This window comes from Callospermophilus lateralis, chromosome 14 (genome assembly GCF_048772815.1).
Source record: "Callospermophilus lateralis isolate mCalLat2 chromosome 14, mCalLat2.hap1, whole genome shotgun sequence".
NCBI classification, from domain to species: Eukaryota; Metazoa; Chordata; class Mammalia; order Rodentia; family Sciuridae; genus Callospermophilus; species Callospermophilus lateralis.
The window spans coordinates 62506410-62532825 of NC_135318.1; the positions used below are offsets into that span (position 1 = coordinate 62506410).

Here is a 26416-nt window from a genome sequence, read left to right on the forward strand (position 1 = left end):
TTCCAGGCCAGCTTGGCAATTTAGTGAGACCGTTTTTCAAAATAAAAAGTAAAAAGAAAAATGAGAATTCATACCCTATTTGAATCAAATGTATGACATGTCAAGATCATTGTATTGTCTTGAGTAACTAATAAAAAAAAAAAGTAAAAAGAGTTGGGGATATGGCTCAGTGGTACATCTCTCCTGGTTCCATCCCCAGTTCTACAGTAAATAAATTAATTAAAGAAAGAAAGAAAGAAAAAGAACTTGGGGTGATACATCTAAAATTCCCTTCTAAATTCTAAAGTAAAAAGTAATTTGCTATAGTTGGAACCTCTAATTAATGGGCCTACTTTGTGATACTGTACTCATTCCTTCATTTGCCATTCAGTTCTTTGAAGTATTTATTATCACCAATAAGTTCTTTGAAGTATTTATTATCTAGCTGTTCTTTGCTCATTGAGAAAGAACAGATGTGCTTTTGTTTTTTAATAGTTTTATTTTAAAACTATGTATCTTCGATGGTATTTGGAGTTTAAAGGAAAAGTTTTCTCTAGGACTTGATCAGTGTCTGGAGTCCTCTGGACTTTCTGTCACACTGGTGCCAGGACAAGGAAAGAGTTTTCAGCCTGGTGTTGAGCACGTTGAGTTTCAGCCTCCAGGTACAAAGGAACTATATGCCAGTTGTTGAAAGGTTTGTTAGATAGAGGAATAGCCCACTGGTTCTCTCTGAAACATATCGGGACAATGACAGAAGTCCTGAAAGAAGAGAGTAAAATATAAGTCCTTTGGATGCCCAAGGGGAGAAGAACACAGCTTGCTCAAAATACTACTGACAGAGTTTGGCTTCAGTCCCAGACAAGATTGTTTAAAATAATAATAATAATAAAGTTTAGCAGACTTTTGGAACAGATACAATCATTAGCATTCAGCTTGAGATTTTAAAAATACATGTCAGCTTGACCTTTTTCTTTCCTTCATGTTGTTCTAGACTCATTTGTTAAGGAAATAAGATAGGCACAGACTGGGAGCATGATTGAGACCTAATTAACCCTTGTTGACTGAAGGAATGAGGGATTTTGCAAGGGTTTTGACAAGGACATTCATAGCCAGGTTGATAAAGCCATAGTATAATGCAGGCTGAATGCAAGGACAATAAATTGGGTTGGACTTGCCCAGAGAGTGCCATTTGAACCCACAGGGAGGCAGAGACCTAGTTCTGGGCCATCTCCCCCAGAAAGCTCTCTATGACATGGATGAAATGTAGAAATCAGGCCTATCAAACTGCACATGAGCTCGTGTGGTGGTGTACACCTGTGATCCCAGCCACCAGGGAGGCTGGGGCAGAAGGAGCCTAAGTTTGAGGCCAGCCTCATTCATTTTAGTGAGACTCTCAGAAACTTAATGAGACCCTGTATCAAAATAAAAAGGGCTGGGAATGTAGCTTAGTGGGAAAGCACCCCTGGATTCAATGCCCAGTAATTGTCCCCACCCCCAAAAAAACAACAAAAAACAACAACAAAAAACACCTACACATGAAATTGTGCCTGACAGATATATGCTGAGGGGTGAAATCCAGATCAACACATGCTACTGAATAATTTTTAAAACTCCCCCTCCTTCACCTTGAATATAAGCAATATATATCCATTGTAGGCAGTTTGAGAAATATAGGAAAGATTAAAGCAGAAAAGAATTCATGATCTCCCCTCACCAGAATGCAACCACTGCTCATATTGTAGTATATTCCTTTATAGTCTGTGTTTAATGCATACATATTTCATGTAGATGAAACTCTTTAAAGCTTAATTTGTAATGCTTAACAGTCCATGGTATTTGTGTTGGCTTGCACACATTCATGTAGTGACTGAAACAAATAATAAAAGCAAATGTCAATGGGGCATTTTAGTGAGGCTCAGAAAATGTGGAATATATGCACAATAGAATATTACTCAGCAATAAAAGAAAATAAAATTATGGCATTTGCAGGTAAATGGATGGAGTTGGAGCAGATAATGCTAAGTGAAGTTAGCCAAATGTTTTCTCTGATATAAGGAGGCTGATTCATAGTGAGGTAGGGAGGGGGAGCATAGGAGGAATAGACGAACTCTAGAGAGGGCAGAGGGGTAGAAGAGAAAGAGAGGGGTCAAGGGAGTAGAAAAGATGGTGAAATAAAATGGACATCATTATCCTAAGTACATCTATGAAGACACAGATGGTGTGAATACACTTTGTACAACCAGAGATATGAAAAATTGTGTTCTATATGTGTAATGTGAACTGTAATGCATTCTGCTGTTATATATAACAAATTAGAATTAAAAAAAGAGTAGCTAACAAAAAAAGTTTTCTGCAACTCTAATAAAGAAAGGGGAGGGTGCTGGGGATGTGGCTCAGTGGTTAAGCACCCCTGGGTTCAATCCCTGCTACCAAAAAAAAAAAAAAAAAAAGCATCCCTGATTGATGATTAGAATAAAACCAGTATGGAAAGTTGCTGATGAAAAGAAAAATGGACAAATTAAAACAAAATCTGTAAAAGGATAAAGTGTTCTTTGCACGTTATGAAACTTAAAAGTTCTATAGAAACAGCTGATAAATTTAGTAGTAGGGAATTATTGCTTAATAGTTTCAACATAGTTTCCGTTTAGAAAGATGAAAAGTTCAAGAGATGGTTGCACAACAGTGTGAATGTATTTCAAGCTACTTGATTGTACACTGAGAGTGGTAAAAACGGTATATTGTAGGCTGAGGATGTAGCTCAGCCTAGTGTGCGTGAGGTCCTGGGTTGACTCTCCAGCAACTCTAAAAAACAGAACAGCAACAACAACAACAACAAAAGGTGGGAATAAATTTCATGTTATGTATATTTTACCACAATTTAAAAAATCATATTATAAAAACCATTGTAGGCACTATCCAAATAGAAAAATCAGATTGGAAAAAAAAAAAAAGAGGCCACTCCTCATAAAAATTCATTCATATATAAAGAGCTAACACAAGCCAGTAAGTAAAAAGACAACCCAAAGTAAAGATGGCTAAAAGATATGAACAGTTTACAGAAAAGAAAATAGGAATGTTTTTTAAACATAGGAAAAAGCCCAAAGCCCATTCTCACTAACTATAAGAGAAAAAATGAAGCTACACTAAAATATCATTTTCACTTAGGTTGACTGAGGAGAAATAGAAAAAGTTGGGTAACAGTTGTTGGTGAGGGCCTTAGAGAATCGCCATTCATTCTTTGCTGGTGGGAGTATAAATTGGTATATTTTCTATCATGAGCTTATTTGGAAGTATCAGTCAAAATCTCAAATGCACTAGTCACAGTGGTGCATGCCTATAATCCTTGTGACTCAGGAGGCTAAAGCAGGAGAATTGCATTTTCAAAGCCAGCCTCAGCAAGTTAGTGAGGCCCTAAGCAACTTAATGAGACCCTGTCTCAAAATTAAAAATGAAAAGGAGATGTGGCTTAGTGGTTAAGCACCTCTGGGTTCAATCCTTAGTACCAAAGGAGAAAATAAATTCAAATGCACACACAGTTTGATTCCACACGTTCATATATAGTCATTTATCCTATACAAAATGACAATGTACAGGGTTATTAACTGCAATTATTTGAAATAGCAAAAGGTAGATACAAACATCTACCAATCAAAGACTTGTGAAATATTGATATGTCCATTGTGTGAACCTTGGGGTTAGTTAGTCTGTGGATGCTAAAAAAACCCCAGCATCTGTATATATACTTTTATGAATGATTGGCTCTCTTTCTCAAAATCACGTCTTGTTATTAGATTGGCATCCGGGACAAGGACGGAGCTTTTGGCAATGATATGATTATTTTTTAGATTCCATGAATGTTTAACCTCTCAAAAGATTTTTTTTCTTTAAATACAACTTTACTAGGGAGGGAAAGAGTGATATGAAAAGACACCTAGAAGGGACAGGGGGTCAAGGTTTATTGTCGCTGTGGCCTTAGACTTGTATGTAAATATCAGGGGATCACATGAGTATGTTTATGTGATGTAGAGATAAAATCAACAGGAAGGACAAAGTTGATGGAGCCAGTTCTCTGGGGAGGAGGGCAGGAGTGAAGCCTAGGAGGGAGGCCTTGGCTCTGAACAGAAGACTGGCCTCCTTCCCTGAAATGGGACACAGAAAGGATTAATCCTCAGAGAGATGAAACTGGGAGCCTGGGTAGGTTTCCAGGCTTCCTGCCTCACGGCCTCTATTTTCTTTCTTTTTGGTACTGGGGTTTGAACCCAGGGGAGCTTATCCACTGAGCCACATTTTCAGCCCATTTTGAATTTTATTTAGAGACAGGGTCTTGCTGAGTTGCTTAGGGCCTTGCTAAATTGCTGAGACTGGCTTTGAACTTGCAATCCTTCTGTTTTAGTCTTGGGATTACAGATATGTGCTACCACGCCCAGCCCTGGCCTCTATATTCTCAGGAAAATATTAGATAAATTATCTGCTGCTAGTGAGAGATGAGATGATGGCCCAGGGGGCATGAGGACAGTGTTAAAATGTAAAGCAACAGTTGTGGGAAAGCCAGCAAGCTCAGAAGATAAGAGCTGGCAAGGAACCAGGGTTTGTTGGGGGGGTCTCCTGAGCTGTAGCCCTGGCATTGTACCTGACTGAGAAGTCTTCTCCAGCAGTGTTCAGTGTTCTGAGCAGAGGCCAGAAGAAAGTGACAAAGGGAAGGGACTGGTGGGTTGGCGGGGGTGGGGGTGGGGGTGGGGGTCAGAGTGTAGACAAGATCTCAAGCTTTGTGATGAGATGGTAAGCAATTAGGTCTCATGGGTTGCCTGTTTGTCTCCCCAGTGGACTGAGACCCTCTCCCACCTCCAGGGCAGGGATCCCATGCCTGAGTGGGTACTTGATTATGGGATGCACTTCAAGAATAGTTCTCAAATTACTCAGTGGGACTGGGGATGTTGCTCAGTGGTAAAGTGCTTGCCTTGTATCATGCAGGAGGCTCTGAGTTCCGCCCCTAGCACTGAAAAAAAGCAAAAAGCAAAAAATAGGAAAAGAAGAAGAAGAAGAAGAAGAAGAAGAAGAAGAAGAAGAAGAAGAAGAAGAAGAAGAAGAAGAAGAAGAAATCATTCCATTGATTTTGCAACACAAAAACAGCAAACCATTAAAAACCCAAAACAAACAAGTAAAATCCCTGTCTTAACCACTTTATTGATGCTGGTTGTCAGAAGATTTTTATCCCACATGGCATTATCCAGCTTATTGACCTACCTCAATCTCAGCCTTGTTTGCCATTTCCAAATATAACAACTGCCCTCAAAGGAAGAAGAGGTTGAGGATGTATGCTTTCAACCATGCTTCAGGCTATGTGACAAACAACCTGCTGGACTCCACGTAGCCTCTTTGCATATGACTTTCTTCAGTGGTGCTTGACATCTCTCTCTCTCAGGAATCTGATGCTGCATATCTCTCTCCCAAAATGTGGTGGTGTGGCTTGGAGGGTGTGAAAAGAAATTTCTGCAGAGGGAGGGAGCACGGGACCCTGGGAGATAGATAATACTTTGTCAATGACATCTTAGTACCAGTGGTTTGCAGCTCGGGGGGCCAGCAGGTCAGGGGATGGCGGGGCGTGGAAGGAATACAGAGGGGACTGCTTTGAAGCCATCTGAAGATAAATGTGTGTCCTTGATAACTGGGAAGGGCCTGCCTTTTTTCTCCTCCGGAATCTGCTCTCCTCTCACCTCCAGCAGCAGAGGAGCTTACTGTAGTTTGGGGAGACCCTCCTTCATTCAGCCATTCTTGCAACAGTATCCGAGCTGCTAGAGCACTTGCAGCATGCCAGGCCCTGACGTGGGGGGAGGAATGCAGCGGTCCCTCCCTGGAGGGCTCACAGGCAGGAGCCTTCAGCTCCAGCTGGTTCAAGGTCCCATGATTGCCTTTAGATATTATTGTCTGAATCCTCGGATTAACATCTCACTCCTGAACCCTGAGTAAGTGAGAGCCAGCAGTGCCCTCCAGGGACCTGGCAGAGTGTACATGTCAGGCAGCACGTAGCTGCTAGGGCATGGATGGAGGTATTGCCATGGAAACGGCCCAGGCAGCCTTTCCACTCACAACCTCTAGGTTCGTTTGTTCGTATCATCTGTTTCAAGGAGACACGTGCACACCTCTCGCTCCTTTTTAATCTCATCCTTGGGAAGAGCTGGGGAGGATTTGTTGGCAAATGGGGTGGGCGAAGTGGAGTGAAGCCTGGGTGGGAAAATGACTGTTGGGTGCTGGGCTTCCAGCAGGAGGGTGGTGTCTCATGCCCTCACTTGCAATCCAGCCACTTTGCTGAGAGAAGGCCCTCCTCACAGATCACGCTCTACTCCCGGCACCCACAGACTGCATGAAGAGTAGGGCAAGGTCAGGCAGAGCAGGAGGTGTTCTCATTAAGAAACTGGCTCAGTTTCCTAAGAACCAGGTGTGAGGGTCTGGGGATTCCAAGGCAGTGAGGTGCAGTTGAAGGAGCACTGGAATTGGAATTAGGGGGCCTGGATTTTGACCTCAATTGTGGCACCATGTGACCATAGGCAAGTCATTGACATCGTGGTTCCGTTTACTCATCTGGAAAGTGAGAGAATTAGACCAGAACAATGATTTCAAAGCACTCTATAAGAATTATCTGAGAATCTTTATTACACAGGGAAGATTTCTAGGCCTAACTACAGGGATTCCTATTAAATATGTCTGGGTGGTGCCTAGAAGTCTGCATTAAGAAGAATGTAAATTCATTTCATTTGAGAGTCTGTTGACATACTTGCCATACTTGACATAATTAGAGGCACCTTGAGACCAGTCACACCAGAACTACAAATCGCTGAATTACAGGGGAATGTCAAGTGCACTTGGATAATTGAACAGACTCTACTAAGAGCACCTTATCTTATTACTCCCAGGCCTTTATGGCAGTGATGCCACTTATCTCATTATATAGTGTGTTTTGTTGCAAAAGAGAATCATCAATGAAACCGTCTTAGACAGGTATGACCGTAAAGTGTCCTTTAGTATCGGAATTGGATGGACTCTTTCAGGTGACCACCACCTACCAACTACCATATGGGGCCAAGAACAGAACATTTAATACTTTTTTCAAATTGTCCTTTGCTTTAGTAAACAAACCCCTTCCCTTCGTACTTTTCTTGACTCTTCAGGTATTTATTTAAAAATTTTTGAGGGCTGAGGTCATAGCTCAGTGGTAGAGTTCTTGCCTTGAATATGTGAGGCACTGGGTTCAATTCTCAGCACCATGTATTAAATAAATAAATAAATAAATAAATATCCATTGACAATTTAAAAAGTATTTTAAAAATATTGATTGAATGTATATATGCAGTCAGCCTCTAGGCTGGGTGCTGGGGATACAATGGAGGGGAGAGTTGTAGCCAATTGCAACCAGAGTCATGTGTGCTCTGAAGGTGCCATGGGAGGACCTAGGAGAGACTGTCAACCCAGGCTGGCCCCACATATGTTTGTCCTTCTTTTGTCTCTTCAGGATGGGAATTCCCTCAAACTCATTTTTGTGCAGATATAAAATGGTGTTTACTGGCAGGATGATGGATCAGAACAAGGGTAGTGCTGATGAACAGGCTGGATTGAAGGTAGCCCTGGCAGGAAAAATTACACAGTTAGTAATGGGAAATTTAAAATGGAGATCAATCAATATCATGAAAGTCCAAGCAGTTGGGGAGAGATGACTCTCCTGCTAGGCAGGTGAAAACTACATAGATAGGTGTATTACTCGGTTTTGCATTACCAATATGAAATACCTGAGGCTGGTTAACTATATGAGAAAAAGAGATTTATTTTGGCTCATGGTTCTGGAAGTCAGATGCTAAGGGTCTCATCTGATGAAGAGTCCCAATGTGACACACAGTATCCCATGGTGAGAGAAAAGGAGAGAGAGAGAGAGAGAGAGAGAGAGAGAGACAGATAGACAGAGAGGCTGACTTTTTATATTGTCACAAGTATTTAATAATAGGAGCTCTACCCTGAAGGTCTTATCTAATTCTAAACACATTCAAAAGTGCCACCTCTAAATACCATATTCAGATTAAATTTACCTCTGAATATCTTACAATGGGGATTAAATGGACATGCCTGAGCCCTTGGGAGGATACACCCAAACTATAGCAGTAGATATCCCATGGTCATCTGGTCAATGGTCACATGGACTCAGCCTCAGGGTTCTGAGGCAGGACCAGGGTGATGTCTTGTCCAGGAAACTGGGAGATTTTGAGCAGGGCCTCCAGGCATGGACACAAACATGGTGCATGGTAGGAGGAGTGGTGAGAGATTCCCTGGGAAATGATGTTTGAGCTAAAACCTGAAGGATGAGTATCAATGCACTACACAAATAGAGGAGGAAATTATTCCAAGAACAGGACACCAAACTTGGAGGACCTGGAGAGGAGACTATCAGTGCCTGCTATCTGAAAACAATCAGGGAGCTTCCTTTTTTTTTTTTTTTTTTGAGAATGAACAAGAAGTGGGAAAACTAACATAACAGGAAAGATTAGCCAGGCCCTGGAAGACATCAAGAAGCCTTCAAGAAGAATGGAATCTGGGTATGAAGCTCCTTCCTAAGAGAAAATTGATGCTCTTTGCAGTTCATCTGAAGATAGCCAATTTTAAATGCCTTCTTTATCCTTGAGGGATCTAGGTAGTGGGAGAGAAAATAAGAAGTCTTGGGATGTAGTTATATACTTTACTTCCACGAATCCCTAAAATACAATATCAGTATAATGAATCTTATTAGTTTTGCTTTAATCAGTCAGTTGTCTTTTTGGGGGGGTGGGGTGGGTAACCAAGTATTGAACTCAGGGGCACTTGGCCACTGAACCATATCCACAGCCTTATTTTTTATTTTATTTAGAGACAGGGCCTCACTGAGTTGCTTAATGTCTTGCCATTGCTGTGGCTGGCTTTAAATTCACGATCCTCCTATCTTAGCCTCTCGAGCCTCTGGAATTACAGGTGTGCACCACTGTGCCCAGTGTCAGTTGCCTTTTAAAGTCTAAGAAAGACAAAAAGCATTAAAAAAACATTTCTTCACCTACTTTTTTATTTTTATTTTTTGGTTATCTGGGGATTGAACCCCAGAAGCGCTCTACCACTAAGCTACATCTTTAGCCCTTTTAATGTTTTTACTTTGAGATAGGGCTAAGTTGTGGAGGTTGGTCTCAAATTTGCAATTCTCCTGCCTCATTCTTTCAAGTTGCTGGAATTACATACAGGTGTGTGTCACCATGCCAGGACCCCCAGCTACTTAGTATTTTTTTTTTTCTTATAGACTAACTTAGGGTCTCCCTAAGTTTCCCAGGCTAGCCACAAACTTATGGTCCTCCTGCCTCAGTTTTCTTAGTATTATTTCTCAGATTTCAGTATTATTTCTCAGTATTTCTGGTATTACAGGTGTGTACCACCACGCCTAACTATTTACCACATTTGATGCTCTTTATTTTTCCCTGTAGATTTGGATTTTCATATGGTATAATTTCCCTTCAGACTGAAGAACTTCCTTCAACATTTCTCATATGTAAACTAGGTGTGGTGGTCGCACACCTATAGTCCCAGTGACTTGGAACACTGACACAGGAGGATCACAAGTTCAAGGCCAATCTCAGCAATTTAGTGAGGCCCTAAATACCTTAATGAGACCCTATCTCAAAATAAAAAATAAAAAGAGGGGGGTTGGGTGGGGCTTGATGGTTAAACACCCCTGGTTTCAATCCCTGGTACCAAAAAACAAACAAACCCCCAAACAACAACAAAACATTTCTGATATATGGATTTGCTGATGACAAAGTCAGTTTTTATTTATCTGAAATACTTTTTTTTCTTTCTCTTTCTTTTTCTTTCCTTTTTTTTGGGGGGGGGGCAATACAAGGGATTGAGCCCAGGAGATTTCTACCTCAGAACTATATCCTTCACCCTTTTTTATTTTGAGACAGAGTCTCCCTAAGTTACCCAGGCTGGCCTTGAACTTTTTTGATCCTCTTGCCTCAGCTTCTGCAGTAGATAGGATTATCACCTACCCAATGTGTTAATTTTTTGTGGCAGTGACCAAAATACCTGAAAAGAACAACTTAGAGGAAGAAAAGTTCATTTTGGCTGGTGATTTCCAAGGTTTAGTCCGTGGTGGACCAACCCCATTGCTCTGCACAGATCATCATGGCGGAAGAGCATGGTGGGAGAGCGCTACTTGGTGTTGGCAATCAGGAAGCAGAAAGTGGGGGAAGGGGCCATAGGAAAGATGATCCCTTCATGGACATGCCTCAGTGACCACCCTCCTACAGCCATGCCTCACTTACCTACAGTTAACACAGGCCATTCAAACTAGGATGGACTGACTCCTTGCACCTCTGAAAATTCCTGTGTTAACGCAAGAGTTTGTGGGGGACACCTTTATCCAGACCATAACACCCAGCCTGAAATACTTTTCACCTTCAATGCTGAAGGAATTTCCACTGAATAATTGAAGTTTGACAGTGCTATATTTCCAAGACTTCACAGATACAGTTCTGTTTTCTTCTGGTCTCTACAACTCTTAGTGAACAAGCAATTAGTTCTCATTTATTTTTCTTTAATTCTCTGTATATAATGCCCCCACTGCCCATTGTATGTTTAATTTTTTTCTCATTCTCTTTGTTTTCCAAAAATGTAACTGATAATATGGTTTTCTTTGTTTTTTATCTTTCTAAAGTTTTGATGAAGTTCTTGGGTTTTTAAATTGTTGTTTTTCATACAATTTGGAAATTTTTGGGTTGATGTTTCTTCAAACATTCTTTCTCTTTAATTTTCTCTCTTTCTGGGATCTCAATTGCCTATGTGTTAGACTTCTTACAATCTTGCAAATCATTGAGGTACTATTTTTTGGGGAAAACTAACATAATACTAACATATCAGGAAAGATTGGCCAGGCCCTGGAAGACATCAAGAAGCCTTCAAGAAGAATGGAATCTGGGGGTTGGAGTGGGTACCAGGGATTGAACTCAGTAGCACTCCACCACTGAGTCACATCCCCAACTCAGTTTTGTAGTTTATTATAGACAGGGAATCACTGAGTTCCTTAGTGCCTTGCCATTGCTGAGGCTGGCTTTGAATTCGAGATCCTCCTGTCTCAGCCTCCTGAGCTGCTTGGATTCCAGGCATGTGCCACGGCACCAGGGGAGGTCCTACTCTTTTTTCTTTCAATTTTTCCTCTTTTTTGTTTATTTTTGTATTAAACTAAATGAATAGGACCACAATGATTCAGTTTGGATAATTTTTATTGACCTATTATTAAGGTCACTGATCCTTTCTTCTACATTGTTTAATCTACTCTTAATCTTATCCAAAGAATTTTTTTTTAATTTCAGATATTAGAATTTTCAATTTTATGAGCCCAATTTGGTTATTCTTCAGAGTTTTTCACATCTCTCCTAAAACTTTCCATGCTTTCATCTATCATATTCATCCACACATGCCTTAATATGTTTATTATAGTTATTTTATAGTCCTGTTTGCTAAATTAGGCATATGAGCTTCTGGTGTGTTTCCTTCTACTGAATGCTTTCTCTTGATTATGGGTAACATTTTCCTGCTTCTTCACCAGTTATATATATATATATATATATATATATATATATATATATATATTTATTTTTTTTTTTTTTTGTATACTCAATATTGTGGATATTATATTGTAGAGACTGAGTTTACTCATCTTACCCCAAAGAGTTTTGTTCTAGCTGCCAGTTCAATCACAGGAGGATCACCTTGTTCTTAGAAATGTTTCTTTTAGGTTCTGTTACAGCAGGGCTCTTTTTCTCTGGCTCCTTCTGGTTAGCCCCTAGTCTTAGGACATGGCTCTTACTCCTAAATTAGCCCTTCTGGAGTTTCACTGGAAAACTAAAGCCCTCTAAATCAGGGGGTTGAACTTCAAACTCAGTGTTCCTGGTACCAGAAAGCTATTTAAATCTCTGTACCCTTTCGGCCTCCCAGGTATTGCCTTCTTTTTATTTTCTTGGATTCTTTCCTTAAATATACAGTTTTGAGTCAGCCAAGAACGTGAGGGGAGTTTGCACACAGATTTTGGAGTTCCTCCTCTGTGACTCCCTTCTTATTCATTGTCCAATTGCTTATTCTGACGTCTGACTCCTTAGCCCAATAAATTGATGCTTTCTGCTCCAACTCGGCTCCCAAGTACCCCACCAGTCTTCCCAGAGACTGGCAGTTGGCGCTCTTGCCAAGTGGCTTTTATAGGGCAGTTTCAGATTAGCCACTCAGAGGAAGACTGTGCTCTGAGGCGAGCCCACCAGGTGAGCATCCCAGCCTCTGCTGATTGGAAGATAAATGCTTCCCACCTCAGAATTTTAATGAGCTTCCCAACCTTTCCTGCTTTGCAAACATTTAGCTAAGATGATAGATAATACCTAATTGTACACTTGTCTTCTTGAAAGCATTTTGAACAAGCTCCTTCCAGGATCCAGACTGGCTGGAGACAAAGCAGAAGGAAGACTATTCCTTAAGTACCATTTTCCTTCTTAGGATCTCAGCTTCCATTGGTCTCCCATGGGCTTATCTGGGGTTGGACAAGGCAGGCTCTGGGTGCCGATCAGGTTGCCCCCCACCCCAAACTGACAGGCTAAGAGCTGGCTTAACTGTATGTGGAGAGGAGAAGGTGGGCAAAGGTGTGGAGGAGGTGGGGATGTTTCCTGGGGTCCAGTCCAGATGAATGGAGATGTTACTAAGCAGATGAAGAATATAGTCATATTTTTAGGAAGGAAGATCATACCTCTGTTCTGAACTGTTTGGTTTGAGGGGCCCGTGAGACACCCATGTGCCATCCAGTGGTCAGGGAACTCCACAAGTCTGGAGCTCAGAAGAGAGCCCAAGGGTGAGGAGAGAGTGAAGACTAACTCAGCATGGCCCTTGGGCAGCAGGCCACTAAATGCTGCTCCAGTCCTTCCTGTGGACTGAAGAATGCAGTTCTACCCTTCCAAGTGGAGAACCACTGTAAGCAAAATTTTCAGAATTGAAAAAGCTCCTACCAGAGAGCTGGGATGCCAGGGTTCTAATTCCAGCTTCTTGTCTCTGAAACTTGAACTTGATTTTTGCATTTGTAACACATACACACACACACACACACACACACACACACACACACACACACCGGTTATCTTCCTCTGCTGGAACCTATGCTTCTCTATCAGTGTCTTAAGGTATTCCTTCAAATGAGGGAGGCTAAGGGGAATGAGACTTTTGACAAAATACAGTCAGGCCTTAGAGCTCTAGAAAGAAACTTGCAGTGGAAGGAACTGATACTTTTTACCTATTTATTTATTTGGTCTCAGGGATCGAATCCAGGGGCACTTTATTGATACTTTTTACTGGTTTTTTTTTTTTGGGGGGGGGGGTTGTTTTGTTTTTGTTTTGGCACAGGGGGTTTGAACCCAGGGGTATTTTACCACTGAGCCACATCCCTGGCCCTTTTTGTTTTTATTTATTTATTTATTTTTTTTTTTGTGGTGCTGGGGATTGAACCCAGGGCCTTGTGCAGGGCCTTGTGCACATGAGGAAAGTACTCTACCAACTGAACTGTATCCTCAGCCCAGCACTTTTTTAAAAAATTTGAGACAGGGTCTTGCTAAATTACTCAGGCCGGTCTCAAACTTTTGATCCTCCTGACTCAATCTCCTGAGTCACTGGGATTACAGGTGTGAACCACTGTGCCCAGCACGTTTTATCAATTTACTCAACATTTATAGTAGTTTCTCAGTATCCATAGTGGATCTGTTCCGGGATACCATTCACCCTTGCAGGTAACAAAACCCACAGATGCTCAAGTCCCTTCTATAGAATGGTGTTATATTTACATATAACCTATTTACATCCTCTTGTATGCTTTAAATCATCTCTAGATTACTTACAATACCAAGTACAATGTGTATATGCCATGTAAATAGTTATCACATTATATTATTTAAGGAATAATGATAAGAAAAAGTGTTCATGTGTTCAGTAAAGATAAAAGTATCATAGGGATACTCTACCACTGAGATACATCCCCAGCCTGTTTTAGTTTTTTTTTGAGACAGGGTCTGGCTAAATTGCCCAGGCTGATCTCAAACTTTTAATCCACCTGCCTCAGCCTCCCAAATAGCTGAGGTTATAGGTGTGCACCACAATGTCTGGGTTGAAATACATTTTTGATTGGTGCTTGGTTGAATTTGCTGATGTGGAACTGGTGGATACAGAGAGCCAGCTGTACCATGTACCAGGCACTGAGAAAAGCTTTTTGCTTTTATCATGTTGATCGATCCTTACAACACTCATTCCTATTTTCAGATGATAAGCTGAAGGTCTGAGAGGTGAAATGCCTCCTTGAGCTCATTTGACTTAGAGAGTGAAGAAGTCAGGATTCAAATCCAGGGCTCCTCAATTGCACACCAGTGCTGGTCAACAGGAGCATGAATTGATGGCAAAGTTCAGAGTGGTGGGAGTGAGAGGCTAGTTTGGTAAACTAGTTTGGATTTTGTAAATATTTTTTGATGTTGTGTAAGTAACTAGTAATAACAGTAAAAATATTCCTTTATTTATTTATTTATTTTTTTTTTTGTAGTATTGGAGATTGAATCCAGTGCTTTGCACTGAGCTTGCACTAAGCAAGCTCTACCACTGAATTATACTCCTACCCTGATTCTTTTAAAAAATCTATTCTAAAAAGGTACTTAGTAAATACTTTTAAAAATCCTTCTTTAAAAAATTCCAGCCGGGCACAGTGGCACATGCCTATAATCCCAGCAGCTTCGGAGGCTGGGGCATGGGGATCGCAAGTTCAAAGCCAGCCTTCGCCAAAGTGAGGCGCTAAGCGACTCAGTGAGACCCTGTCTCTAAATAAAATACAAAATAAATAAAATACAAAATAAAATACAAAAAAGGTCTGGGGATGTGGCTCACTGGTTAAGTGCCCCAGTAACCAAAAAGAAAAAGAAAGAAAGAAAGGAAATTTCCAGGCCTTTTTTTAGATAAAGGAAAGGAACACCCAACCTATTTCTAGTGTAATGACAAGTTTCCCACTTGCAGGGCCAACAGGGGTCCTACCCCAGTGCCTCTCCTCTCTTCAAGTCAAGTAAACTGAGCTAATTGTGGGTAGGAAGGTGGTTAAAGGACTCCTCTGATGGGCTATGGGGGGCTGACTGTGGCATGATGGGATGGGGTTGGTCAGTGGTCCTGTGTAGGAACTAGACAGTCCATTATAGGAAAAAGCATAATGTGTGGCACATGGTAGGCATTGAATAAACTGTAGTTATGATTATTTTCACACTGTTATTTTTGAAAGTATTCCATACACTGGAAATCCCAGGCCAATGCAAATGCTAATGCATATGAGAATGGAAATGAGCTCTCAGAGAACAGGGGCCAAATGGCAGGGACAACAGGATTATATTTACTATCATATCCCTGGTCCTAGCAAAATACCTGGTACATAGTAGGTATTCAATAAATGTTTGACTAAATAAATAAAAAAATAAAATCAAGCCCAAACTGCTTATCTCTCCAGCAATATAGTATAACGTGTTTTAAAAACACTCTTGATCCAGGTACAGTGGTGCATGCCTGTAATCACAGCTACTCTGGAAGCTGAGGCAGGAGGATTGAAAATTCAAGGCCAGTCTGGTACAATTTGTCTCAAGATTTAAGGGGTGGGAATGTAGCTCAGAGGAAGAGTGCCCCTGGATTTCATCCCCAATACTGCAAAAAACAAGAAAACTTGGACTCTAATCAGACTTCTGGTTCATAGCCTGGTATTGACTAGCTGGAAGACTTTGGGAAAGCTACTTAACTATCTGTATCTCAGTTTCTTCATCTAAAAAAAGGGGGAGGATGATAATAAAAGTAACTCCCTCCAAAGATTGTGGTGATGTTTAAATGAGTTGATACAGAAGATAAAGTTGCCCAGGTTGGCGTCAAACTTGTAATTCTAATGCCTCTGCCTCCAGAGCAGCTGGGATTACTGGCCTGGGCCTGCATTTTAAAAGAGACTATGACATCTGATTCAAATGTATGATATGTCAAGATCATTTTACTGTCATGTGAAACTAATTAAAACAAATTTTTTAAAAAAAGAGAGACTAAGAATGAGATGACTGAGTTTAGCTCAAAGGATGAATTATTAATGAGTAAATTCCAGGATCCTTTAAAATTTACCAAAAAGGCAATGACAATGCTAATCTCAGTTCACCAAGAGAAGATCTAGGGAAATTTGATGAGCAGACTCGTTCTGGGTCCCAGGTAGCAAAATTCCTAATTTCTTTATGGCATTTGCTGGCAAGAAGATGGAACTGGAGACTATCATGCTAAGTGAAATAAGCCATTCCCAAAAAACCAAAAGGCCGAATATTCTCTCTGATACGTGGATGTTAGCACAAAATAAGGGGGTGGGGGAATAGAAATTCATTGGATTAGACAAAGGAGAATGAAGGGAATGGTGTGGGGATGGGAATAGGAAAGATAATAGAATGAATTGGGCATAACTTTCTTATATTAATATATGAATGCATGACCAGTTCACTCCACATCACGTACAATCACAAGAATGGGAAGTTACCCTCCATGTACCCATGATATGTCAAAATACACTCCACTGTCATGTATATCTAAAAAGAACAAATTTTAAAAATCATTTAAAAAATTCCTAATTTCTGTCTCTTAGCAAGGAGCTGCTAGGGGATCACCACCCCAAGTGTCTGGTTCATAGTGGAAGGGAGGAGGTGACTCAAAGTGATGCTGATTCTACCTCCCTCTAATGCAGCCTGTACCTTCCTGTTGGCTCAAGACCTGAGAAATTTTCATAACCAAACTCTCGCATAGTCAGGAATACTTCCAATGCTGATTGAAATCTAGAAGTGAGCACATTTTCATTAAGTGAATAGATCAGATATGACCAATATCAGAAGTTAGGAAGTAGAATAGAGAAGTGCTCTTCACCATTAATCCTGCTTATAATAAAATAGGTTGCATTATTGTATCAGTCTGGGTTCAATCACAGAAGTTGAAATCCTATGAGTATTGTAAAATCAAGACTGCATTAGAGGAATTAGACCTTACACTACTGCAGGAGAGCCTGGGAAAGCACAGATCTGAAGGGGGAAGTTGAAGGATCAGAGAAGAGTCACGAGTGATCCTAATGCTGGTAAATGAGCTGAAACTTGCAGAGAAATCTGGAAGCAGCTGGAGTGACACCACAAAGCGGGTTGGTGTTGGTGGTGGACCCTGTGGATTTGAAGCAAGTGTCAGTTGGTGGGCTTTGGGCTCACCACTGGTCAGGAGGGTTGGCAATTATGAAAGAGAGCAAGAAGGAGAGCTGGTCACCACGAGGGGAGCCCACCTGTAGTTCTCTACTGCTGTCTCTCATCTCCTCTAATGTATGGTGACCTTCAGACTTGATGACTGCTGCTTTGGTCCCCTCATCTCACTCAACTTCAACTTTGAGACTTCAAGGCAAGAGGATTTTGTGAGACAGAATTTCCAACATTGCCAAGTTGATGCTATCGCATTATTATAATGATGTACATTGATGGTTGCTTTAGTTTATTTACATCTTTATGAATTTGTACCTTGCCTCATAGATAAAATAACTTCTTTTTTCCTTTTATTTCTTCCTTTCTTTTCTTTTCTTTTTTAGTATTGTGGATTAAACACAGAGATGCTCTACTAATGAGTTATATCCCCAGTCCTTTTTACTTTTATTTGAGATAGAGTCTTACTAAGTATCTTGAAATCCTCCTTCCCCCCTCAGCCTCCTGAGTAGAAGTGGTCTGTGCGTCAACCGAATTTGGCCTTCAAAACATAATTTCAGAAGTGTTTTGGAGAAAAACTTACAATTTCATTAGTCAGTTTTCTGCTATTATTTCTACTGAGATAATCAACTTAGGAAGAGAAAAATTTTATTTTGGCTCAAAGTTCAGAGGTTCCAGTCCATGACTGGTTGGCCATATTGATTTTAGACCTGTGTTGAGGCGGCACATCATGGCAGGAGTGTATGGTGGAACAAAATTGCTTACCTCATGGCCAGGAAGTGAAAGAAGAGGAAAGGCCTGGGGTCCCACAATCCCTTTTGAGGGTAAGCCTCCAATGACCTAATGACCTCCCACTAGGCCCCATCATTTAAAGGGTCTACCAACTCCCAAATGGTACTGTCCTGGGGACCAAGACCTTGTTGCATGGACATTTGGGGGACATATAAGAGTCAAACTATAATAGCAATTGAGTTGCATTTTGTCTTATTTTAATTTTTTTTTTCTTTTAAGTGGGATCTCACTATGTTTTTCAGTCTGGTTTTGAACTTGTGGGTTCAAGCAGTTCTACCTCAGTCTACCAAGTAGCTGGGACTACAAGCAGGTGCCATGCTCAGCTTGAGTGGATTTTTAAAAGAAAGTGATAGAGGGCTTCATGAAACAATTCCAAAGGAACATCAATGTTCAAGAAATTCATCTGAGAGTCTGTTCCATTACAGATAGGGCTGTGGATTTGACTCAGACCATCCTCAGAGCCAAAGCAAATATTTTGTTGTCCCAAAGGGAGTGCACAGATTTTTCTGGTCTTGAGAACTAAGAAAATATTTCATAGGGACCCTTAAGAAAGTAGCCCCTTGATAAAGACCCTTGGAAGTATCCAGTGAAACTGGTTTAAGGATTTGATACAAAGTAGGCCTGGCATGTGCTGTGGGCTTTCCTGGCTGAGGGGCAGGAGAAAAATTCCAAACTTTATCTCTATGGGAATGGATGGTCTATACATTCTTCAAGTGAGGTGTCTTAGTTTGGATTTGAGGTGTCCCCCAAAAGCTCATGTGTGAGACAATGCAAGAAGGTTTAGAGGAGAAATGATTGGGTTATGAGAGCCTTAATATAGCCAATCAACTAATCCAATGATGGGATTAACTGAGTGGAAATGGAAGGTAGGTAGTGTTTGGCTGGAGGAGGTGAGTCACTGGGGGCATGGATTTGGAGTATATATTTTATATCTAGTGATTGGAGTCTCTCTCTCTCTGTGCTTTCTGATCGTCCTGTGAGCTGCTTCCCTACACCACACTCTTCAACCATGAGGTTCTGCCTCAACTCAAGCCCCAAGAAATGCAGATTACTGTCTATGGTCTGAAACTGTGAGCCCTTAAATAAACTTTTCCTCTTCTACAATTGTTCTGGTCATATCTTTTAGTGACAGCAGCAAAAAATATGACTAAAACAATAAGGGTTGGTAAACCTGTCCTGTAAAGGGCAAGATATTAAAGTTTTAGGCTTTGCAGGTCATTGGGTCTCTGTTGTAACTACTGAAAACTGTAAAAGCAGCCACAGAGAATTCATAAACAAATGAATGTGGTTGGGTTCTAATCAAACTTCATTGAGGGACACTAAAATCTGAAATTCTTATAATGTCCATGTATAAATTCTTCTTTTGAATATTTTTCAACAACTGAAAAAAAAATGTAAAAACCATTTTTAGCTGTGGACAATATCTTTTTTTTTTTAAAAAAATAAACAATTTATTTCTGCTGTGCAAAACAGGCGGCAGGCTGGGTTTGGTCCACATGCCATGATTTGCTTCAGATGGTCCTCTGTGAAGAGAGTAGCTTATAATTGACTAAGAAAGTTGACTAAAAATTGGTCCAATTGGGTTACTTTAACAAAAAGACCACAAACTGGGTACTTTGAAAACAACAGAAATGCACTGTTCGCAGTTCTTCAGGCTGAGGAGTCCAGGATCAAGGCACAAGTGGCATCCAGAGAGGGTTTGCCCTTGGGTTCCCCTTTGGCACCTTCTTCTTGCATTCTCGTGTAGCAGAAGGAGCAAACAAACCAGCTCCCTTAGGCCTCTTTTATGAGGTCACTGTTTCCATTCATGAGGGCAGAGCCATCATGACTAAAATTGTCTCCAGATGATGCCAAATGTCCCCAGGGGACAAAATTGCTGGGGGAGAACTACTGAGTAACTAAGTGATTAGAGCCATCATGACCCAATCACCTCCCAAAGGACCCACTTCCTAATACCACCACCTTGGGGGTTAGGATTCCAACATACGAATTTGGGGAAAGAAAGGGGCACAAAAATTCACAACATAGCAGAGGGGTTTGAGGGTAGTTTGAGTAATACTAGCCACCTTAGTGGGCAAAACTCAAAATGTCTGTGAGCTACTACTACATGAGTGCATTTCTTCCTAAGTAAAGTCCAAATGGAGATACACACACACACACACACACACACACACACACTCACACAATCACACATTTTTATTTATTTTTATTTTGGGGTCTCACTAAGTTGCCTAGGCTGGCCTCAAACTCATGATCCTCTTGCTTCAGCCTTCCAAGTAGCTGAGATTACAGGCATGTGGGGATTCCATGTCTGGTGTGGATGGCTCTCCTTTGAAGGCTGACCTGGATTTCCATCTATCTTGTGACTCAACACATAGTCTTGGTGGGCCTGCTTCTCAGGTATATCAGCTCAGAATTGATACACACGCAACATGGCAATTTTTAGATGCGAGGGGGAGAGTGAGAGACATGCTTAGAAAGATATTGCCTGGCTGGTCACATACTATTTACTGATGCTTCCCTGTGAAAGAGAGCTTGTCATAGTTTGGATCTAAAATAGCCCCACAAAACTCATGTGTTGAAGGCTTGGTCCCAACACAGAAGTTTGTTCAGAGATGGGGCCTTTAGGAGGTAATTTGATTATGAGGGCTCTGACCTCATGATTAATTCCTTTTGAAGTCATAATTTTTTTAATGTATGAGGAATTGAATTCAATCCCTTTTTTAAAATACTTATTTTTTAGTTATAGTTGGATACAATATCTTTATTTATTTATTTTTACATGGTGCTGAGGATTGAACCCAGGGCCTCACACATGCTAGGCAAGTGCTCTACCACTGAGCCACAACCCCAGCCCATCTGCAGTCCTTTTTATTCTAAGACAAGGTCTTGCTATTACCCAGGCTGACCTCGAACTTGTGAACCTCCTGCCTGAGCCATCCAAGTAGCTGGGATTACAGGTGTGTGCCACCCATGCCTGGTTTTTTAAAATTCAGAATTTGGGAGGCAGTGGAAACTTCAGGTGGGGCCCAGTTGCAGGAACTAGAGGACTTAGGTCAGTGGGGGTGTGCTCTTGAAGGGGTATATTTTGTCCCAGGCTGCTCTCTTTTTGCTGAGAGGTGACCACTTTCTTTTGCTATGTGCTTTCACAATTTTGGACGGCTTCACCCTAGACCCAAAAGCCACTGGGCCAAGTAACCTTGGACTGAAATCTCTGGAACCATGACCCCAAATAAACCTTCCTCCTTTAGATTGATCGTCTCAGGTATTTTATTGGGTTACTAGCTGTTCCTGCCATGATGATATTCTATATAGAGAACATGAATGTAGATAATGCTGTTGATTAGAGGATGGTTCTGTGAACCAAGCAGAGTGGAGGGAGGACATTCCTCTATGAAAATTAAAGATACTTCTGCACTAAGGAAATAGCTCATTAGTACAGCACTTGCCTAGTATGCAGGAGGCCCTGGGTTCAGTCCTCAGCACTGAACAAAAAAGCAGTAAAAAATAAAGATACTAACCAAGTCACATACCTGAGATACACAGAGGACCAAGACTTCTTTCTGGAAACCTCTCTTGTATTGGATGTGCCCTGATGTTACAAGCTCCAACATGTAGGAGTTCCATGGAAGCTTCATTGTTCTTTGCTCAAAGTGTGACTGTAGCATATTTTGTCTGGAAAAGCTTCAAAGAGTTGTGACCAGTTGCCCAATGTGGCTATTAATAACCATTGACCAAGAACCTGGAGAACTTATAATATTAAGCAATGTGACCTCTTGTTGAACCTTCCAAAGTATAGTCATCTTGAAATGCAGTCCTAAGGCTGGAGACTCATGGGCTCTCCTGTACCTTAGAGGATGTTCATAGCTTCCCCTGCCCCAACACACAGATGTCAGTAGCATCCCCTGTTATCCTAGTTCAACACCCAAAAATGTCTCTAGATAATTGCCAAATAAATGTCCCCGGAGAACAAAACTGCCCCAGGTTGAGAACTTCTTAGTAAGTGAAATGATAGAAGCTTTTGAACAAAATTGTTGAATACTGCTGTGCAGTAGCAATGTGGGCTGAAGTTTGGACTTGCTGAAGGTGAGGGGCAGAAAAACAAGCCCCAGGAAGTCATAGTCCAGTAGGCAAAGTGAATAAAGAGGCTTCTACTTCAGGACTCCCCTTTAAACTTGAGGGATGAAGGAGGAACTCAGGGCCTGCCCTCAGAACTGGCTGCTTGGAGGAGGGGTGGAGTCCGGTAAGGGGTGGTGATGGTGGTGTCAGCACTTTACTATTGTCAAGATTTCCTGTTGTCAAAATTTCCTTCAAAGACCCCAAATTTGCCAATGAGGTCTAATGTTTAGGATATGCATATCTTATCCTGTTTAGGAGTTCTTTGGCACACTAACAACCTTTAAAATCCTTAATGATAGTGGCACAACATTGTAAATATCATATATGCTACTGAACGCTTAAAAATGGCTGAAAGGTACATTTTTATGTTTGTTTTGCTGTGCGTGTGCATGTGCGTGTGTGTGTATGAGTGTGTGTGTATGTGTGTGTGTGTGTTGCTGGGGATGGAACCCAGGCCCTTAAGCATGCTAGGTAAGCACACTACCACTGGGCTATACCTCAGCTCCTATGTGTATTTTACTACAAGAAAACACAAAGGATGTGGATGTGTAACCCATGTGATTCTGCAATCTGTACTTGGGGTAAAAAAGGGAGTTCATAACTCACTTGAAGCTAATGTATGCTAATGTATGAAATATGATATGTCAAGAGCTTTGTAAGGTTTTGAACAACCAATAAAAAAAAGAAAAAAAAAGAAAATACAAAGGGGCATATATCATCTTTATTTTACCACCCACCCAATCAAAAAATAGGAAGGAAGAAAGGAAGGAAGGAAGGAAGGAAGGAAGGAAGGAAGGAAGGAAGGAAGGAAGGAAGGAAGGAAGGAAGAGAGGGAGGGAGGGAGGGAGGGAGGGAACCACTGAGGTGGGCTAGAGAATTTGATAAAAGGAAACTTTATATATGAGTGGGGCACTTAAAGAACTTCCTTTTAACTTTCTAAAACAAGGATGGATGGAGAATCCAAGAGTTCTTGCTTATCTGCAGGACTTATTCTATTCTGAGTTTTTTATTTTGGAATGTTTTATTCTGAAAATCTAAAAACATACATAAGTAGTGACAAGAATCAATAACGAACTGTCTTCGAATCCAGGACCCAGCTTCAACAACATCCCCTTTCACTGTTCATGTTTATATATCCCTCCAACCTTTTCTGTTTAATCCTCTCAGTTCTTCCAGGGCATGTTAGGAAAGCTCAAGTTGGTATCCATGGCAGGGGCAGGTGAAATCAATTATGGACAGAGATAGACAAAAAGACCAATATGAGAACAGACTGAATGCAGGTTGTGACTGGGCAGTGAGAGTTATAGCTCCTACTATGTAGGTCATTCAGCTTCCAGATCTAGACACATGCTACTTAAAGTGTGGTCTTGGGATTGGCAGCATCCATATCATCTGGAGGGGTTTCCAAGGCTCTAACTACAGAGACCTCTGGGTCTGATGGTCTCCATAAGTTTCCACTATCTTTCCCCATCCAGCAATCTGCTTCTGACTATTTCCTTTGTGAAGACCTTTGAGAGTTAAGAGGTGGGGGCGGGAGGAGCAGTGGCTGGTACCAGGGCACATAAGCCACCAGGAGAGTGGCTTGGAGGTGAGGTGTTTGCACCATGGTATTTGGCAGTGGGGACAGAGCAGGGAAAGGTGCATCTCTATAGGAGAAGAAACTGCTAGAATGGTAAAGAGTGTAATTAATATTGTCAAAGACTCTCTCAGAAAGCCTTGAGCTCACTGTAGTCACAAGCTATGAGCCATTGGTGAGAAATCTAACCATGTAACATGTAAGAAGAGCTGTCGGGAACCAAAAGACCCAAGTTCAACCCTAATTTCGGGTTATTAGACCTTAAACAAGTCAGAATACTCACAGCAAACAATCCAGATAAGATAGCAAATGCAAAAATGTTATACAATGCTATAAATACAAGGTGTTATTGTAAAAGTTGATATAACTTCATTAAAAGGGCGATCCTTGTGACAGAACAGAATGTCTTGTACCACTTTTTCTGAGGTCATGATGCCTATCATACACTGAAGCATTTAAGAGAAGCCACTTGAAAGATTTATTTGCAAGCTTTGCTCTAGAGTGACTTGCTGGCAACTTACCAAGTAGTTTCTTTCACTCAGTTCTTTTTTACCAGGAACACTCAAAGGTCAGTGTTTATTATTGCTTGGTACCAGAATTAGGGATAATTCTTATGTTAATTTGTTTATGGTTTGTATATTTATATTATATTAAATATAAATAATATAATTACTTGTTTGCAGTGCTGCAGATAGAACTCATGGTAGGCAAGTGCTCTACCACTGAACTGCATTCCCAGGCCTGGTTCTTCATTTAAAAAAACAAAGGCATGGAAATGCAATATAGTGGGAAGGGATTGGGGAACCACTAGAAATCAGGTAAAGCTGGAAGTTGAGGGGTATGGGCAAGTGGTGGGAGATGGAGCGAGAGCTTGAAGATAGCCATGAAGGACATGTTTTTGGGGGAATCCCTTTTGCAAAGGCCCTTAAAGCCACACTGTTTCAGGTTCAAAGCAGTGAATCTCAGAGTGTGTTATCTAGACCAGTAGCATAAGCTCACCTGGGAATTTGGAAATGCAGACTCTTCTGGTCATGATAGCACTCACCTGTAATCCCAGCAACTGGGGAGTCTGAGGCAAGAGGATTGCATGTTTGAGGTCATCCTGGTCAATTTAGCAAGACCCTAGTTTAGAATAAAATTAAAAGGGCTGGGAATGTAGCTCAGCAGTAAAGTGTCCCTGATTTCAATTCCCACTACCATTAAAAATGAATTAAAAATTTTTAAAAATCAAAACCAAAACAAAATAGGAAAAGCAGACACTCAGTCTCACTCCAGACATTTTGCATCAAAACTCCAGATAGTGACTAGCTTTGTGTTTTAATAAGCCCATTGGGTAATTGTGGTGCACACTGAAGCCTGAAAATCACTGAATATTTTAAATTTTATCACGTTGGACAATGCCCCATGCCCCCCATGTGCTAGAAAAAAGCCAGCCACCTCCATCCTCTTGGGTGGGGTCCCCTGAGTTGTTTGTCCAAGCCCTAGAAAAGCCTCTTTCTCAGCCATAATGACTGTCCGGTGAGGACTTGCCTCGAAAAGAACAGTTATTCACAGGTAATGAAGCTCAGGGTGGGACAGACTTCATGGCACTTTTCAAATCCAGCTGCTTCTTTCTGGGTTAAACCATCTGGAAGTAATCCAAAGAAGTGCTCAGAAGGCACTGGGTCATCAAGTGCTAGGGTGTTACAATGTGTTCTATGCTGTTTCTCCAGACTCTACTGCTCTTCCCTGCTTGTTCCCATTATTCAAGGACAGTTTCTCACCCTGCTGACCCCACAGAACAAAGATGCCTTTAGTGCATTGAATTGCTGTGAACCCCTCAGGGCCAGATGCACCACATTTGACCTTCACTCACCTGTGCACCATCTCTGCTTCACCTTAACTTTTTCTGCCTCTGTACTCCATCTGGAATTACAACCAGTACTGTACGTCTTATCTTCCTCATAGTCGAAAGTGCTTAGCATATAGCCAAGAGCCCAATAAATGATAATTACTATTGTTGTTGTTACTATTTTGTATTCAACAAAGGGAGAAGAAAGGAAAAACATCCTAGGGAGAGGGAACATCAAGATTGGTTACATAGGGTTGGGGATGTGGCTCAAGCGGTAGCGCGCTCGCCTGGCATGTGTGCGGCCTGGGTTCGATCCTTAGCACCACATAGAAACAAAGATGTTGTGTCTGCTGAAAACTAAAAAATAAATATTAAAAAAAATTCTCACAAAATTCTCTCTCTCTCACAAAAAAAAAAAAAAAAAAAAAAAAGATTGGTTACATAATTGGTGGAGCCCAGTGTAAAGTGAAAAGGTGAGGCCTGGGTGGGTGTGGTGGGGGTGGTGATCCTGGGAAATCAATCTCTCCTTCCTACAGGTCCATTCCTCCAAACCATGGCTGACAGGCAACCCCCAAAAGATGGCAACCTCTGTGGGGGGACATGCTTGGAACCTGGAGTGGATGAGAGGCTCCCACTGAGTCACTTGTTAAATATACCATCACCAGGACACTTGCAGCCCAGATCAGGCCTGGCTGCCATTCTTCAGGGAGCATGCTCAATTCTGGTGCCCCTTCCTACTCAGGCACCTGGACTCTGGCTGCAGTTGGAAGTCGATGAAGCAGTGACAGGGTTGTCACCCAGTCAGAGGGTGACAGCTGATGT

General features: G+C 41.3%; 1 long non-coding RNA gene across 1 annotated transcript; it reads right to left on the reverse strand.

Annotated features, from left to right (window-relative positions):
• Positions 1-500: 500 nt before the first annotated feature.
• Positions 501-21721, reverse strand: LOC143380731 (uncharacterized). The gene is made up of 3 exons (XR_013088679.2): positions 21602-21721; positions 5224-5494; positions 501-738 (listed from the first exon to the last, which is right to left on the reverse strand). It is a non-coding gene; the product is annotated as an uncharacterized LOC143380731 (long non-coding RNA).
• Positions 21722-26416: the final 4695 nt, after the last annotated feature.